The sequence below is a fragment of the Quercus suber genome, unplaced genomic scaffold (genome assembly GCF_002906115.3).
Source record: "Quercus suber isolate HL8 unplaced genomic scaffold, Cork oak 2.0 scaffold_658, whole genome shotgun sequence".
NCBI classification, from domain to species: Eukaryota; Viridiplantae; Streptophyta; class Magnoliopsida; order Fagales; family Fagaceae; genus Quercus; species Quercus suber.
This window is the reverse complement of record NW_027070099.1, coordinates 12053-28011: the sequence shown is the minus strand read 5'-3', so window position 1 is coordinate 28011 and position 15959 is coordinate 12053. Positions and strand designations below refer to the sequence as shown.

The 15959-nt window shown below is 31.1% G+C and overlaps 2 long non-coding RNA genes across 5 annotated transcripts; both read left to right on the top strand.

The window, feature by feature from the left end:
- Window positions 1–2755: 2755 nt before the first annotated feature.
- LOC111999691 (uncharacterized) lies at window positions 2756–9597 on the top strand. Of its 3 annotated transcripts, XR_010625930.1 has the most exons (5): window positions 2756–2918; window positions 3397–3488; window positions 6368–6473; window positions 8686–8779; window positions 8912–9597. It is a non-coding gene; the product is annotated as an uncharacterized LOC111999691 (long non-coding RNA). The 3 variants fall into 3 exon arrangements; XR_002881624.2 differs by lacking the exons at window positions 2756–2918; window positions 3397–3488 and adding an exon at window positions 5356–5459; XR_002881623.2 differs by lacking the exons at window positions 2756–2918; window positions 3397–3488 and adding an exon at window positions 5357–5459 and having other exon boundaries at window positions 6368–6468.
- Window positions 9598–12253: 2656 nt separating this feature from the next.
- On the top strand, window positions 12254–15705 carry LOC136064291 (uncharacterized). 2 transcript variants are annotated; one of them, XR_010625932.1, is made up of 3 exons: window positions 12254–13107; window positions 14303–14395; window positions 15314–15705. It is a non-coding gene; the product is annotated as an uncharacterized LOC136064291 (long non-coding RNA). The 2 variants fall into 2 exon arrangements; XR_010625933.1 differs by having other exon boundaries at window positions 14238–14395.
- Window positions 15706–15959: the final 254 nt, after the last annotated feature.

The window sequence follows — 15959 nt, the reverse complement described above, 5'->3', positions numbered from 1 at the left end:
AAAAAAAAAAAAAAAAAAAAAATCTAGCAACTTCAAGATAGGTTGTGTCGTCATATCAGCATAGCTGGCAAGTAAAACAACATTAAAATTTAAGGATATTAATGTGTTGAAGGATTGATGCAACCTCCTCTGCGTACAATCATGCTCGAGTTGATGGATTTGGATCCGGTGCCATTGCTACTGCAATTCGCCCCAATCCTTCACAATTTTTTATTTTTTTTTATTTTTTTTTATTTTTTACTTTTATTCATATTTTATATTTAATGTTTGAGATTTAAAGTTTTTTTGCAACTTTAAATTTTAATCATCTGTACCAATTGTATCAAGTAGGGTATTGCATCTTATTTCAATCCGATTTGATAATACTTGTGGTAGAAAGAGGTTGGGCTGTCATATCAACACAGCTGCAAGGTAGGACGATATTAATATTCAAGAACATTATTGAGCATTTCTATTAACTTGTGCATTAATGTGTTGGAAGGATTGATGCAACCTCCTCTACGTACAATCAATCTCAAGTTGATAACGCTTGTGGTACGAAGCGGTAGGACTATCATATCAAGGTAGGACGATATTAATATTCATGAACATTATTGGGCATTTCTATTAACTTGTGAAAAATATTGAGAGGCTATAATTTTCTTAATTTAAGATACAATTTATTATTTAATTGTTGTAATTTATTAGTTTTGGTATTTTTTTTAATGTAATTTTTTTTTCTTTTTTAGGTTTAGAGTATTTATTTCCTTGTTTTAAGTACTTTTAATGTTATTTAGTCAAATTAGGATTTTATATACTTTCCTAACTTCCCTATGGTTTCCTAACTGCTTTAGGTTTTTTAGCAACTTAAGTTTTCTTTTAAGAAAGTTTTGATACCACTTTTATGGGAAATTAAAAAAAATTATCAAAATATTAATTACTTTTTTTTTTTCATCAAAATTTTATTTAAATAGATTATTAACCAGTGCCCTAAGGGTACTCGTTAACATGTTCTTTCTTTTTATTATTTAAACATATTATAACCTTTAAGAAAATTGTTAACGGTTACCTTTAAGACAATTGTTAATAAACAATTTTTAGAAAGTTTTAATATAATTTTTATAAGAAATATAAAAAATTGTCAAAAAAGTCAAAAAAAAAAAATTCTTTTCCAATAAAAGTTTTATTAAAATAGTTCTAAACCAATACTCATCCGTTAACTTTTCCGGCACTTTTTGTTGTATTGGAGTCAAGTCTTTGTTTATTGTTTGTGGGTATTAACTTCATGACCTAATTTTTTTTTTTTTTTTGATAAGTAACTTCATGACCTAATTGGACGAGTAATAATATAGTTGGTTGGTCTAAATTAAATTTTCTTCATCATTGTTTATTATGTTATTGCTATCAACGTCATGACCTTGAATGAGTAATAATACCGTTGGTTGGCCGAAATTATTTGTTCTCTTTCTTGGACTTACTTTTCTACATGTCTATTCTTTTTATAAAAAAAAAAATTACATATCTATAAAAAAATTTTTAGGGGAATGTAAGTCTTTGTTCATTGTGGGTATCAACCTCATGGCCTTGAATGAGTAATAATATATATATATATATATATATATGAATTTGTCTTCATTCTTGGAACTTAATTTTCACTTCTTCTTTTTTTGTTGTAAATTCACACTTTTTTTTTTTTGAAGGGGTCCCTAATTAATCACAGATCCACAGTAAAACTTATAATTTTTCTCTCAACTCCACCTTTTTTATTTATTATTTATGATTTTGTGCATATAAAAATGTTTTATAGAACTAATATTAATTTCCCATTGTGTTTCACGAACCATTTTAAGCAATAAAAGTATAAAACAATAGTTTCTTCTTCTTTTTTGGGTAGAATAAAACAATATTTTCCACTAGCTTATCTATGAGCGGAGAAGTTTAATGGGAGGAAAAGTATTTTTGGCTCATCAAAAACTTTTAAATTTCACTTTTTTTTTTTTGCATTTTTCATATTTTCAAAAAATTTTAAGGTACAAGCATACTTTAGCACATTTTCAACAAAAAATTTTAGTTTCAACTAAATAAATTGTTCATAAACAAAATATTAATTAAATAAGTCAAACAGATTTCATGAGTTGGACACAAACACAACATATTTATTAACGGCTCAATTGTATCAATTTTAATATAACACAATCTCATTAAACATTAACCCATGTCCTACTATATTACTGTGGATTAATGGGTTGCGTCGAAGTTTGTAGCTATTTATTAAGAAATTCGCGTATAAATGCCTTTCACTTCAAATAAATTTTATTGAGAATTGAAAAAGTTGTCAAATTTTTTCAAACATTAGTAAAAGAGTCATGTTAACGGGTGTCGTAGGACATTGGTTAACAATCCATAAAGAAAGTTTTATGAGAAAAGAAAAAAAAATTAATATTTTAATAACTTTTTTCATTTTTCATAAAATAATGTCAAACTTTCTTAAAAATGTCAACACTCGTTAACATTTTCCTCAGTAAAATCTTTTTTTTACAGTGAAACCGGATAATAAATGGTTTCGTAAAAATTTAATAACAAATGCCGACACTTCCCGTGTTTTCAAAAAGGGACAAACCGACAAACCACAATTTGATTAATTTCTTTTTATATGCTTTTTTTTTAATGAATATTTTTATATGCTTTTTGACGAGCTAGAAAAATTGTTTTTATATATTGATTTTTATTAGTCTTTGTGAACAGCCTTTTTTTTTGGCCTGAATTGTCTTTGTGAACAGCTTTGGTTCATCTTCTTCGAGTTCAATAATTTGAGAGAGAGAGAGAGAGAAAAGAAGTGGGGGACAAAGCTTGTCAATGTCAGGAGCAGAATGCAGATATGGGCTTGGCATATTTTGGCTTTGGTGACTGTCAGTGTCATGGACTCACGGGCGTTTCATGTAAGAGATTTCCAAGAAACCTCCTCCACTTTTTTTTTTTTTTTTTTTTTTTCCTGAGACAATGAGACAAGAAAAGTAAGTCATAAAATATTGTGCATCATTCATTGCTCGGTGCAAGGAAAAGTAAATTATACTGTGCATCGGCGAAATTATTGTGATTTTCTTTCCTATACAAAAGTACTTGGGCAAATAACACTCATTTCTCTTCATGTTTAAAAAAATGACACTCACTCTAAATTTAAAAAGAAAAAACTTTTTTTTTTGATATTCATTTAACTAAACTCTGTTAAATTGATGTTAAAAATGTTGTATACTAACCTCCTATTTAGTTAATAACATATTTCCAAAATTTTCCTCAACTTATTCTTAAAAGTTTTACAAAACCTAAAATTTCGGCAATTATCCCTTCCGGCTTATCCTTTCCTGCTTCTTTGAAAACCTAGATTGATGTTAAAGACTTTTATTTTCAAATTCACAGTAACAAATACACCTCAGCTGGTCCCCTACAACCTCCCATCCCATGGCCCAACAATGATTCCATAGTGAATACGACGAAAGCTGAATAACCAGGTAAATGTCGACAAAGCCCTCAAAATTTCCTGTATTTTAGCATAGTTGAGCCATGGATTTTTGGAATTTATGTGTAGATAGATTGTTATGTGCATAATGGTATAATATTCACAAAACAATTTGTAAAGCTTAAATTTTTTTTTTTTAAACTTGATTTTTGTTGTTGTTAATGGGTTTACTTCAAAGTTCAAAGACATTTCCATTGATGGATTTTGTTTGAAAATGCTCGATTTGTTTGTTACACAATGCTTTGGATATTTACTCATGCTCTATTATCTTATTTCTTCTGCATTTTTTTTTTCAAAGATTTTATATTCGTTGAATGTCCTAAAACCAAACTATTTCCCTTGTGTCTATAATGCTTGAAAGGTAATTTGCAATTTGTCAATAATTCAGCCAAAGAGACAATACTTGGCAGTAAATAAGTAAATGTAAAAATGAGCTAGAAAGTAGAAGCCAATAGCCATTGACACCTCACTTGACTTGCATGAAGAAAAATAATTGATTTGAACTTCTAGAGTTTCTTTTGTACTTTGAATAATTAAAACTAGCTTAATAAATCTATAAATAAATATCCTGTCCTGTGTGATGAAAATGTGGTCTAACAAAATAAATTGCAATGAAATAAAAATAGCAACACAACAACACTTTGATAAACATATATATATACACACACACACATGCACTTATGTATATTCTATCCAATTTACCCATGTCTAAAAGTTTTTTATATTGATAAGTGACTCTGAAAATTTCAAACTCATTTTTAAACAATAAAAGCTTGAAAGCTTTGACAAATTATTTTATTTCATAAATTTTGATCCAAAGTATTGGAGAGAGGTGTGATTAAAAAATCTAAGAGGATCATCAAACTTTAAAAAATCAATTGGAAAGGTGCTGGAAAAGACTAAAAAATCCACTTAAGCAGCATATTTTATAACTAGCACATTGGTGAAAAATATGTAGCAAGGCATTATTTATATTCTTTGGTGCCCCCTTCAAAGAGATCGATTCTCTTGCTTTCAAAGAATTGACGCATTTTTGTATCCACAACAATGCTTCAAGGCCAATAAAAAATTCAACTGATGAAGGTAGCTCATTTATAGCTGTTCTATTCAAACTAAGTATCTTTAGACTTACGATATTCCCCAAGTCCTTTGGCAATTTGTCAAATTTTGAGCATCCAGAAAGATTAATTTCATCTAGTGACTTCAAACTACAAATGGTGCTTGGAAGAAGCACAAAATTTTTGCAATCTGTCAGATCCAATGAAGTAAGGCCAATCAAAAATTCAAATGATGAAGGCAACTCCTTTATAGCTGTTTTCCTTAAACAAAGCTTCTTTAGACTTACAATATTCCCCAAGTCCCCTAGCAATTTGTCAAATTTTGAGCATCCAAAAAGATCAAGGTTGTTAAGAGATGTCAAGCTACAAATGGTGTTAGGAAGACACACAAAACTTTTGCAATTTTGCAAAATCAAAATATTAAGGCTAGTCAAACATTCAACTGATGAAGGTAATTCTACAATAGCAGTGCCTTCTAAAAGAAGTTCTTGTAAGAGCTCCATGTTTCCCACAAATTCAGGAATTTACCGAGGGCTTGGTTGGAATAGAATCTCCAATGTTGGAATTGAAGTCATGTTTAGCTTTTTGGTTAAAGGATGAAGTTTGCTTTATAGGGATTTGGGCAATGGGGGAAATGGGGAAGACAACCCTCGCTGAAGTTGCCTATAAGATGTTTTCTAAAGAATTTGAAGCTTGTTGTTTTATTGATAATGTTGGGGAAAAATATGAAAAAGAAGGTGAACTTTCACTACAAAAAAATCTTATTTCTCAAAATATGAAAAGTAATATTTGAGAAATAAGATTTTTTGTCCTAGAAAAATATGAACTTTATGGGCGAGAAGCATCTAGAAAAAAAACACTTAGCCCTTCACGTCATCAAGGAAGTTCAAATCAAAAGTTCTGAGGTACAACCTAATTTTGTCCTCTTAAACTTTTGATCAGAATGTTTAAGGTATAATTGGAATTAGTTTAGTTTACTCAGGTAAATAGGGAACTTCTTTCTAACCCATTATTGTGAAATCTTACAAGTCAATTTACATAGATCCCAAAACCCCTGATTGTTCTAATATATAGTTTTCACAATAAGCAAACCTAATTATAGATTCTTCTGCAAAACTTTCATGCCTATTTTAGCTATTATCATTTTGTCAAAGGCTGTTGAACCTTAAGCACATCTCTCTCTCATGTCTCTCTTCCCATGTGAGAGTTCCATGACCAATGGATTTGTCACATTTAGTTCTGCACAATTTATAACTTTTATATGTATTCTTCATTTATGGTGGCACTTTTAAAAGAAAAAGATGACGCTCTTGTTTTTTATCTGAAGAAAGTTTAAGAACTGATATAATATTGTTGTAAGTCATTACATCTTATATGCTATGATATGTAAAGACTCAACCAACAGTTCCCCATGAAAAGAAGGAAGTATCAGAAGATATTGAAAACATTTACCTGCAGAATTAGTAGTTAAATTTACATTTTACTATGCTTAAATTGGTAGTTTGAGCAATGGCATTTCATAGAGATATCCCATTGGTTTTGGAAGCTGTCAGTTGTTTAGCCTTTTAAAAATTATCTTATCAGCTACGTTCAGCGTACCTTTTGTTAAGACTAATATTTTGGCAAGACCACTCTTTTTGTGAACTTTTTATTGTAAATTTCTAACTTTTCTAGTTGTTCATAAGATATATTTACAATGGAATTGTTGTTAATCCATTGTTTGATATCCCAATATTTTAATTTTAATTTATAATCTCATTGATGAAGCCCATTTTACAATTAATCCTGACACACTAGATATGACTATCTCCAGATCTTTTGCTCAAGAATGCAGGACCAAGCCATATCACATCGTTTGATGCTGCTTTGTCAATTGTCATGGATAGGAGCTCCTACTATCTTTTAGTTCTTGGAGTAAGGTTTTTCCAAATACTCACTTTTTTTTTTTATAAATGTTTTCTATTTGTTTAACAACTATTAAGCTACAATTATTAATACTTTGTACTTAGCAACATGTAATAGTGAATATTAAAACAGCTTGCATCACCATAACAATGATTTAGAATTAGTCATCTTATGAATATAAATAGCAGCATGGATATTTATTGGTGTTGTTTGTTAGTAATGGAGAATCTTGCTACCAATTCACTCCATAGATGGTAATGACAGTTAGGAATCCTACAAGATCCATTCGTTCTTTTACTGGGTTCGAATCCTACTAAGAGGTCCACTAGAATTTGAAAAAATGAGTACTAATGAACCTCGTGTGTATACTATAAGCACAAATTTATAAGACCACACTTAGTAATTGGCATGTTCAAATTTTCCATTTTCTTTTGCTTTTAAAAAAAAAAATTCATTTTTTCCCTTTTTTGGGTGTACATTAGATTTGATATGGCAATTGTTGCCTTGGAGTGCTTTTGGTTCTGAGTCCAGAATATCCTGCACTTTAAATGTTTGTGGTGTTAGTTGTTCAAGTTTCATTTACACATTGACTAGAATTGCAACTGCAGACTTGTCAGTATCATCATCATTTTCTGTCATTTAAAGAAAATATACCTAACAACTATAGGTGGCCAAATCTCCGTATGTTAACCTATATTGATTGGGTTTGTAGTTTGCTTCATCATTGGAGCCTATATTATTACAACTTACTCAATGTAGACAAGAAAAGAGTGTTGAGTTATTTGCACTTTGTTTTTATCTTTCTCAATATTCTTATGCTTTAATACCATCCTGCATGTTTGGATTTTTCAAGTAGCTGCCCTTCTCCTCCAATGTGAACTTGGATCATATGATAGGTGGCACCTTCCAAGATGTACAATCATAAATAATAACACAAGAACTTACAAGAATTCATTCCTCATTCTACCAATCTCATTCATAAATTTTCTTCACTAGGTTGAAGACAATATATCTAGTCATTTTTAACCTCCTTGTTTATATGTTATAAGTTGTATCTTATCAATTGTAGCATGGAGGAAATCCATTTACTTGCCCATATTACCTTTTATTTCCAAGTCCAATCAAGTCCAAAATCATGGCAATGTTTTGGACATATGGATGAGGTCATCTGTGGTGGGAATGCAATGAAATTCTATGCAGTTTTATGACTGAGGATGACAAGAACATGACTGCTCCAGATTGAGGATAAGGTCAACCTTTTGTCACTTTTGATAATAAGGGGCATTAATAAGCTTGCAAGGTTCTTAGAGAAATATTATTTTTAAAAAAGTCATGCTACCAGTCACTTTAGGAGTAACCATTTTGAATAAATATTCACCTCACTTCTACCTCACCTTTTCATGGAGATAGTTTCTCTGTGCAGTTGTGTTCTATTAATTGTACTCTCATTGTGTGTGTAAGAACATTAGAGAAAACTTCACGAGAAAACTTCACAGCTGAGTATCTACCAACTTGAAATAATGAACCAATTTTTGGTTGCTACCCTCTTCTTATAGATTTTTCTTGCGCAAGTTAGTTTTAATCATAAAGGGCCATATTTCTATTGAATTAGTGGTAACCTTGAAATATATTGTCTCATTTATGTCTATATAGACTTTATATTTTATCATATAATGAGAAGGGCATCCACTTTTCTTGGTGAATTTGTGCATATGGGGTTTCAAGTGCATGGTGTCACTGGGGTTTCAAGTGCATGGTGTCACTTTGTGATTGATGGTGTCAATGTCTGAATATTCTTCAGTCTTCTTAACAACATGAAGACAGATCATAAACTGAGTGGAAAGATTAAGACAAAAGGTAATTAAGAAAAAAAGAAGAAGCTTCATGTAGCAATTGAAGCATAAATATAAATGAGACATTCCACAGTGAGCAGCCCATGCAAACTGACAGTGCCAAGATAGCCAAGTATTTGGGTAAGATGATTGGGCTCTTAATAAATCTTCTTAGATGCATTTCCTTGAAAATTATGTCAAAATACTGAGAAGGCTATTGCTTTTGTTGACAATTATTTGATCTTTGCATAAAATTTGGTTGTGGAAGCTCTTGAATACATTATAGATGGATAAATAAATTTAATCATGGACAAGAAAAGGGATTGACATCTTTTGTGTACAATATTATTTATGGATTTTCATATTTTCAGTAACTTTGTTCCATTTTATTTAGGTAAATGATTTATTTATCAACTGAACATATAATGAGGCATTCCACGGTCAGAAGCTCATGTAAGCTGGCAGTGCCAAGAGCACCAAGTATTCTGGTAAGATGATTGTGCACTAGATAAATGATTTGTTTTCATTATCATCTTAATTTACCTGTTTCCTCTTTGGTCAATGAGGTAATATTGTATTGTTTTAATTTTTTTCCCTTTGAATAATTTCTTACTTTTCAGGTAACCAGTTTTTGGGTATGCATGCAAATGAGTTGAAAAGTAATCTGGCATCTTTTAGTAAAAAGGCTGAATGTGGGATGCAATTAGGCAGAGGCTTTTGCTTTTAAGTCTGAAGAATTGGCTTGTGAATATGGATTCATCATCAACGATGAAAGCAACTACTTCATAGATGGGGGAAGTTTCTAGTCACAAACCTGAAGCTGGACATTATATGTTCGAAAATGATGGAATCCTGGATAAGATAGCATGATCTTAAGAAGACAGTCATTTGGAGGAAAAAGAGTATCAATGTCATATTCTTGAATAGATGAATTATACTCATATATGGTTGGTGTCAAATTACTTGGCCACTTTTGAACACATGAAGTGACTTGAAGGATCTTTGCACTTGAGATTACAAGAATCTAGCTCTACAAATACTAGTGTTGCTCTTGATGTGAATTAAGCATTTTCAGATCTTAACAATTTAAGTTGTTTCAAGTGAAAATGCCTTTTGATTATCTAAGAAGAATTGGGTCTCTCTGGTCTATATTGGGACTAAACTGTAAGGAAAGTTAAATCTCCTATCATTCTTGGTTGATTTATCTTGTAAAATAATTTTGAATACTTTATAATGAATTATAATTCTTTGTTGTAATATTATAGTAATCTTAATGATCAAAGAAAGCATCATTTATGTGTCTTCAGCATCAGTTATATCTATCACTATGTTCAGTTTTGCTTTGTTTACTATCCTAAATCTGCAAAATAGTTTTTTGACCAGTGGTTGTTAGATTGGCTATTAGTGTTTTATGTAGTATGTGGAGCCAAGCCTCCAACAATGTTTGGCTATGGCTTTACTTTGGGGAAGGGCTTAGGTTTTCAATTTCCTCATGCCTTAGTATCATAAGAGATATATTTATTATTGTGTTTTTCTCTACTTGTATGGAGTTACCCAAATGAGACTTTTTGTGTGTTCTATATGTTTATTCAATTTTTTTTATTCATATCTTTGGAAATTTGATCTTTTTAGCCATATGGTATGAATTACCTAATGAATTTGAAAATTCTGGTAAATCCAACTCTGTGAAAAGCTTAATGGTGATAGAAGTGGAAGACTACCAAGCAATATGTTTGCTAGATGCTTGCTTTACCCTTCAATAGCTACTTCCCAAGTTTAATTCATTTTGTAAGTTTTGAGTTTCATACATCCAACGTTGTCATCTCTATTGGAGGGGATTGCATAGTCTCACAGTCCTAAGAGGATTGAAGATTGAAATTTTCATGGCTTGTATTAAAAATTCTTGGAAGATACTAGTAAGGACATGGCAAGTATAACCACTTACCATAGTGATTAATATTCACATAGGCATAGAGGATGTTTAGGTATGTGCAAATTCTTTCCCCTCTTCTAGTTATGCTCATTTTTTAGGAGGATAAATTCTTAGTAAGTCACAAGTTAATCATAATCAACTAAGACATCTAAAAGCTACGAAAAAGTATGTCCTTGTTTAAACTGAAAATTTCACGAGGTGGCCTATCTTCTTCAAGTTTTGGGTTTATGAAACTTTTATTAGGGATCTTTTAATCAAGTTTTTGGCTTGCAGTGTTGAGGGCTACTAGATCTAGTATAACCAAATACTTTATTAATGAGAACTATTCTCATTATTAACGCTATCTAGTAATAAAAAATAAATTTTCATTATTCCTTTAGCCTCTAAGTAATAATAACAAGAAGCATGATCATATTCCAAATAAATTTTAGATTAATTATTTAATATATAATTGCAATTTACACAATTGAGCATCGTATTCCAACTAAGTCTTAAAATTCAAAACAAATCAAACTAAAAAGTTAAAAATATAATTTTCAAATTATCAATAGTGTAGGCTAAAATTGTTTACTTTTTTTATAATTTCACCAAGTCAAATTCGTCCCAACCTAAGCTTAGAATAATAATAAAAATAAAATTGTACCTAACCCAACCTATTAATTTATCAATTCAAGACAACAGGTCAGATTTGTCAGATTAGTGGTTTGAAATATACTTTTGCTGTTGTGCTGATTATGAATTTATGACAAATACAGAAAAAAAAGGTATAACAAATAGGTCAAACCATCTTCCCAAAAAAAAGAAAAAAAAAAATCAAACCAATAATGGCCCATTCATATTAGGCTTGGGCCAATGAAAACTACCGAGTTCCAAAAAAGAGCATGAAGAAAAGCCATGAACATCACACTAAGTGGAATTATCAGAAACGGGTTTCTCACTTTCTCTGCCTTCTCAGGAAATCCCTACAAAAATGGGTTTCTTTACACCTTCACTTATGAACCATCTTCGTCTCAGTGCCTTCAAAAGACCTCGCCTTTCCACTCTGCTCTCTCTATCTCTCCTATTTTATTTCACAGTTTGCTGCGGTAAACTTTCTGGGACATTGTGATTTTCTTGGTTTGTGTAGCTGCAGAAGTTTTGGGGTTTGTTTGATTTCAATTCCTTTGTGTTATACCCAATTTAGGAATATCTGGAAATTGCAAATTGTGAAAAACTTAATTTTATGGAAGGCACTGAACATGGTGTTAAAGAATTTACTTGGTCTGTATTTTCTTTCTTAAAGTGGATGCGATGGTAAAATATGAAATTAAAAAGTTAAAACAAATTAATCCACACATAGCTTGCAATTTGAAGTCATATTATCAAGGAAGTGTGAAATCTATATATTTGTGAAATTGGCATTATTTTGAATATATTTGATGCTTCTTGTTTCTAAATAGACAGTTGTTCTTGGGAGATTGTTATCTCAAAAAGGGATGTTCCTTGTGCTTAAAATTGCAACTGGTGAGATATTTTTTTAAAATTTTAATTTTCAATGTTCAATGTCATGATTCCATTGGGTATACATTTCATAATACCAGTGGATTTTCTTCAATTTATACTCATCTAATGATTCCATGGTTTGAAATGCTGCAGCTTATCAATTCAGCGATAACATGCAGCACGGAAAGTCTTAGCCTTCTCTTGTATTGTAAATAATTTTAATAATATTCTAGTGTGAATTAAGTGTTGTAATGGTTAATGGAGTGATGTGTGTTTATATTTATGATGTCATTCATATTTCATGTATTATCTGATTTGCACAAAGTTTCAGTAACTTGAGTCATGTGTTATTGATTGTTTATCTCTGCTTCTTGGTTATTGGAATAACTCAAATGAAACTCTCTGTTGTGCTATATCTTTTAATTAATTTTTTTTTTTTGAATATTGATCTTTTGTCGTATGGTGTAAAATACCTAATGGTATTAGACTATTTGGTAGGCCGACCAGGGGCGGAGACACGTTATGCTTTGAGGGGGCCATGCCCCCCACCCCCCCCCCCCCAAAATTTTTAAATACCTCTATAATAGTAGGGGTAAATAGGTCTCACACTTTCTCATTTAAGAGCTGGCCCCCCTATGAGAAAAATTTGGCCCCTCCTCCAATACGTAGCCATAAAAATGCCGCACCTCAAATTCCTACTTTTCCTTTCCTTCTCTAAGACATGTCAGCCATATCTCACATTTTTTTTTTCTTGAGTGAGGCCATATCCCATAGCTATTCAAAGATACTGGTGTGGGAATTATCACTGGAGAGTAGAGAGACTGTGAGGGCACAGTATTAGACTATTAGTAGGAATGAAATTGATTTTGAATTTAGTTGGGATAAATGAAATTTATTTTAAATTTATTTTTTATCATAGTAGTCTAATTTGGTTGAATTTAACTGCTATTTATTTTATGGTTGCTTATAGTGACTTTATTATATTTAATTTCTATAAATATTATTTCTTGTAAATGTAGTCTAGTTTTGGTTAGATTTAATGTTTTATTCTAAAACTAATGCAGGAAGACGTGTATATATGTATATATGTCATACTTTATATTTTTCTTGTATGCAAATCAATATGATAATATTACCTCGGCCCCCCCAACCAAAAATTGCTAGCTACGCCCCTGAGGCCGACAATATGAAAAGTTGAATTTGATGGAAGTAGAAGACTACCAAGAGGTTTGCTTTAGCCATTAATTGCTGGTTCCAAATGTCAATTTTTTATGAAATTTTGGTATTTTATACTTTCAGAATTGTCATATCTACTGAGGGGGATGCATGGCCTTAATGCCCTAAGAGGAGTGAAGACCGAAGATTGTTCTAAATCAAGATGAAAATTTTGAGGAGATATTGGTGAGTATTGTATATAGTTCGCCACCTATATCATATTACCAAGTAAATTTTGCCTCCATTGTTTGTTGAGATTCACACAATTTTGAACATAATTGACACCTCTTGTTTTGAAGTTTTGTGTGGAAGATTGTTCTAAGGAAAAGGGATTCCTTTAGCTAAACATCTTTTCCTAGTGAGATATCAGAGTTTTAATGTGACGAAATCCATGATGATGTCAAAGCAACAAAGAGAGACATTGAATTAGCCATTAAATTAGCTTAGTGTCTCATTGTGTGCCCTTTTTTGAATCAGTCTTTCTTATAGGTCACACACGTTTTCATTGCAATGCTTTATAGCTCACCACATGCACCTATGATATCTACCGGCTCATGAAAGCTTGCTATAGCTCTAAGATTTGATGGATTACCAAAGGTGAATATTTGACAAAGCAAAATTTTACTGCTTGCCACATATTTGGCAGAGAGCATATGCATAGCTACTTCAAAATTTTCCAAACCCTTAATTATTAATTCCATAATTATTGTAATGCAAAATAACAAACTTCAATTATTTGTACCCAGTGACGCTAGAGAAGATATATATAGTTTTGGGTGTGAAGGCTATATGTTCTTAAATCTCATTTTACACTTAAAAACCTTGATCCCTCTTGTGTATTAATTAGGCTAAGTCTGCTAAATGAAGCCTTTTGACTATTAGATTTAGTTACTTTTTACTATCATTCAAGGTTTTGGATACTTCCTATAGTTTTTAGATTTTTGTTACTTTTTGTAGATTATTAATATAATGTTCATGATTCAGGTCTTTAATATATGGTACTCCTGCTAGGTTATTACTATCGTGATCAAGTTTTAGAAATTCCTTAGTATCTATTTAATGGGGATGTGGAGAAAAAATTAACATTAGTTTTGTCTTTCTCCATGCATGCATGCTCTACTATGTTATTTGCTTTGCTTTTACTTGCATGGAAAATGTTGATAATGTATAGCTTGGGATTTCATTGTTGACGTGCTTATGAGTACTCAGCTGATGAGTGTTTCTCGATGAAAATTTGGCATTACAGCCGTAACGTATAGAAAGAGCTTTATATTTTACTAATGATCCTATGTTTGACGATTTGATCTCAAGTTTAGGTCTAGTTGCGAAGAAGTGTGGTGTTATTACAGCTGTTGTAAAAGATTTCCTCTGCCCTTTACAGGGTAGAATCAATGAAATTTGTGGGCAAGAGGCATCTGGAAAAACCAACGTAGCCCTTCACATCATCAAGGAAGCTCAAATCAAAAGTGTTGAGGTACATCCTAATTTGTCCTCTTAAACTTTTTGAAACTTTTGATTGGAAGTGTTAAAGGTATGATTGGAATTAGTTTGGTTTGCTCAGCAAAATAGGGAAATTCTTTCTAATCCACTATTGTGACATCTGAGTAGATCCCAAAATCCTTGTTTTTCTTTTTTTTGGTATATAGTTTTCATAATAATCAAAGTTAAGTATAGATCTTTCTGCGAAACTGTCATGCTAATTTTAGCTATTGTCCTCTTGTCAGAGGCTGATGAACCTTAAGCACACCACTCTCTCATGTCTCTATTCCTATGTGAGAGTTCCATGACCAATGGATTTATCACATTTCTTTTGTACAATTTATAACCTTTTCCTATGTTCTTCAGAAAAGGTGGCAGTACAATTTTTATTTTTAAGATGGCAGCCATGTTTATTATCTGAAGAAGGTTTGAGAACTGCTATAATAATATCGTATGTCATTACATCTTATATACTATGATATGTAAAGACTTCACCAACAATTTCCCATGAAATGAAGGAAGTATCAGAAGATATTGAAAATATTTACCTGAAAAATTAGTAGATAAATTTACATTTTACTATGCTTAAATTGGTAGTCTGAACAATGGCTTTTCATAGAGATCTCCTATTCCATTGGTTTTGAAAACTGTAAGTAGTTTAGCCTTTTATAAGTAAGATTATTTCATCAGCTATGTTCATCATAGCTTATGTTTAGGCTAATATTTTGTCACTCTTTCGGTGAAATTTTCATTGTAATTTTTGAACTTTTCTTGCTGTTCATAAGAAATGTATTTATAATGGAATTGTTGTTAGTCCAATGTTTGATATCCCTATATCTTAATTTTAACTAATAATCTCTTAGATGATGCCCATCTTGCAATTAATCGTGACACAGTAGATATGACTGTCCAGATCTTCTGCTCAAGAATGCAGGACCAAGCCGCCATATCACATTGTTTGATGATGCTTTGTCATGGATCGAGCTCCTGCTATCTTTTTGTTCTTGCTGTATGGTTTTTCTAGATACTCACTTTTTCTTTATCAATGTTTACTATTGATTTCACAACTATTAAACTACTTTTATGAGTACTTTGTACATAGCGACATGTAATTGTGAATATTAAAACCACTAGCATCACCATAACAGTGATACTATAGGCACAAATTTGTAAGGTCACACCAAGTGATTGGCATATTAGGATTTTTTTTTTCTTCTTCTTTTGGGACTACATTAGATTTGATATGGCAGTTGTTGCCTTGCCTTGGAGTGCTTTTGGTTTTGTTCAGAATATTTGCATTTTAAATGTGTGCTTCTTCTTTCTATATAAAACTAGCTGCGAACCTGCGCATTGCGCGTGATAATTATTTTTATGGTGATTTTATTAAAAAAATTTACAATTTAAACTAATCTAATAATGAGTAATGTATTTCGTAATTATATTTTTATTTATTATAAGAACAATCATAAATGTAATATATGATCAATCCAAAACACCAAAAAAACATAAACTAAAAAAAATTAATAAAACTTAACAATGATTAATTCAACCAATATTAT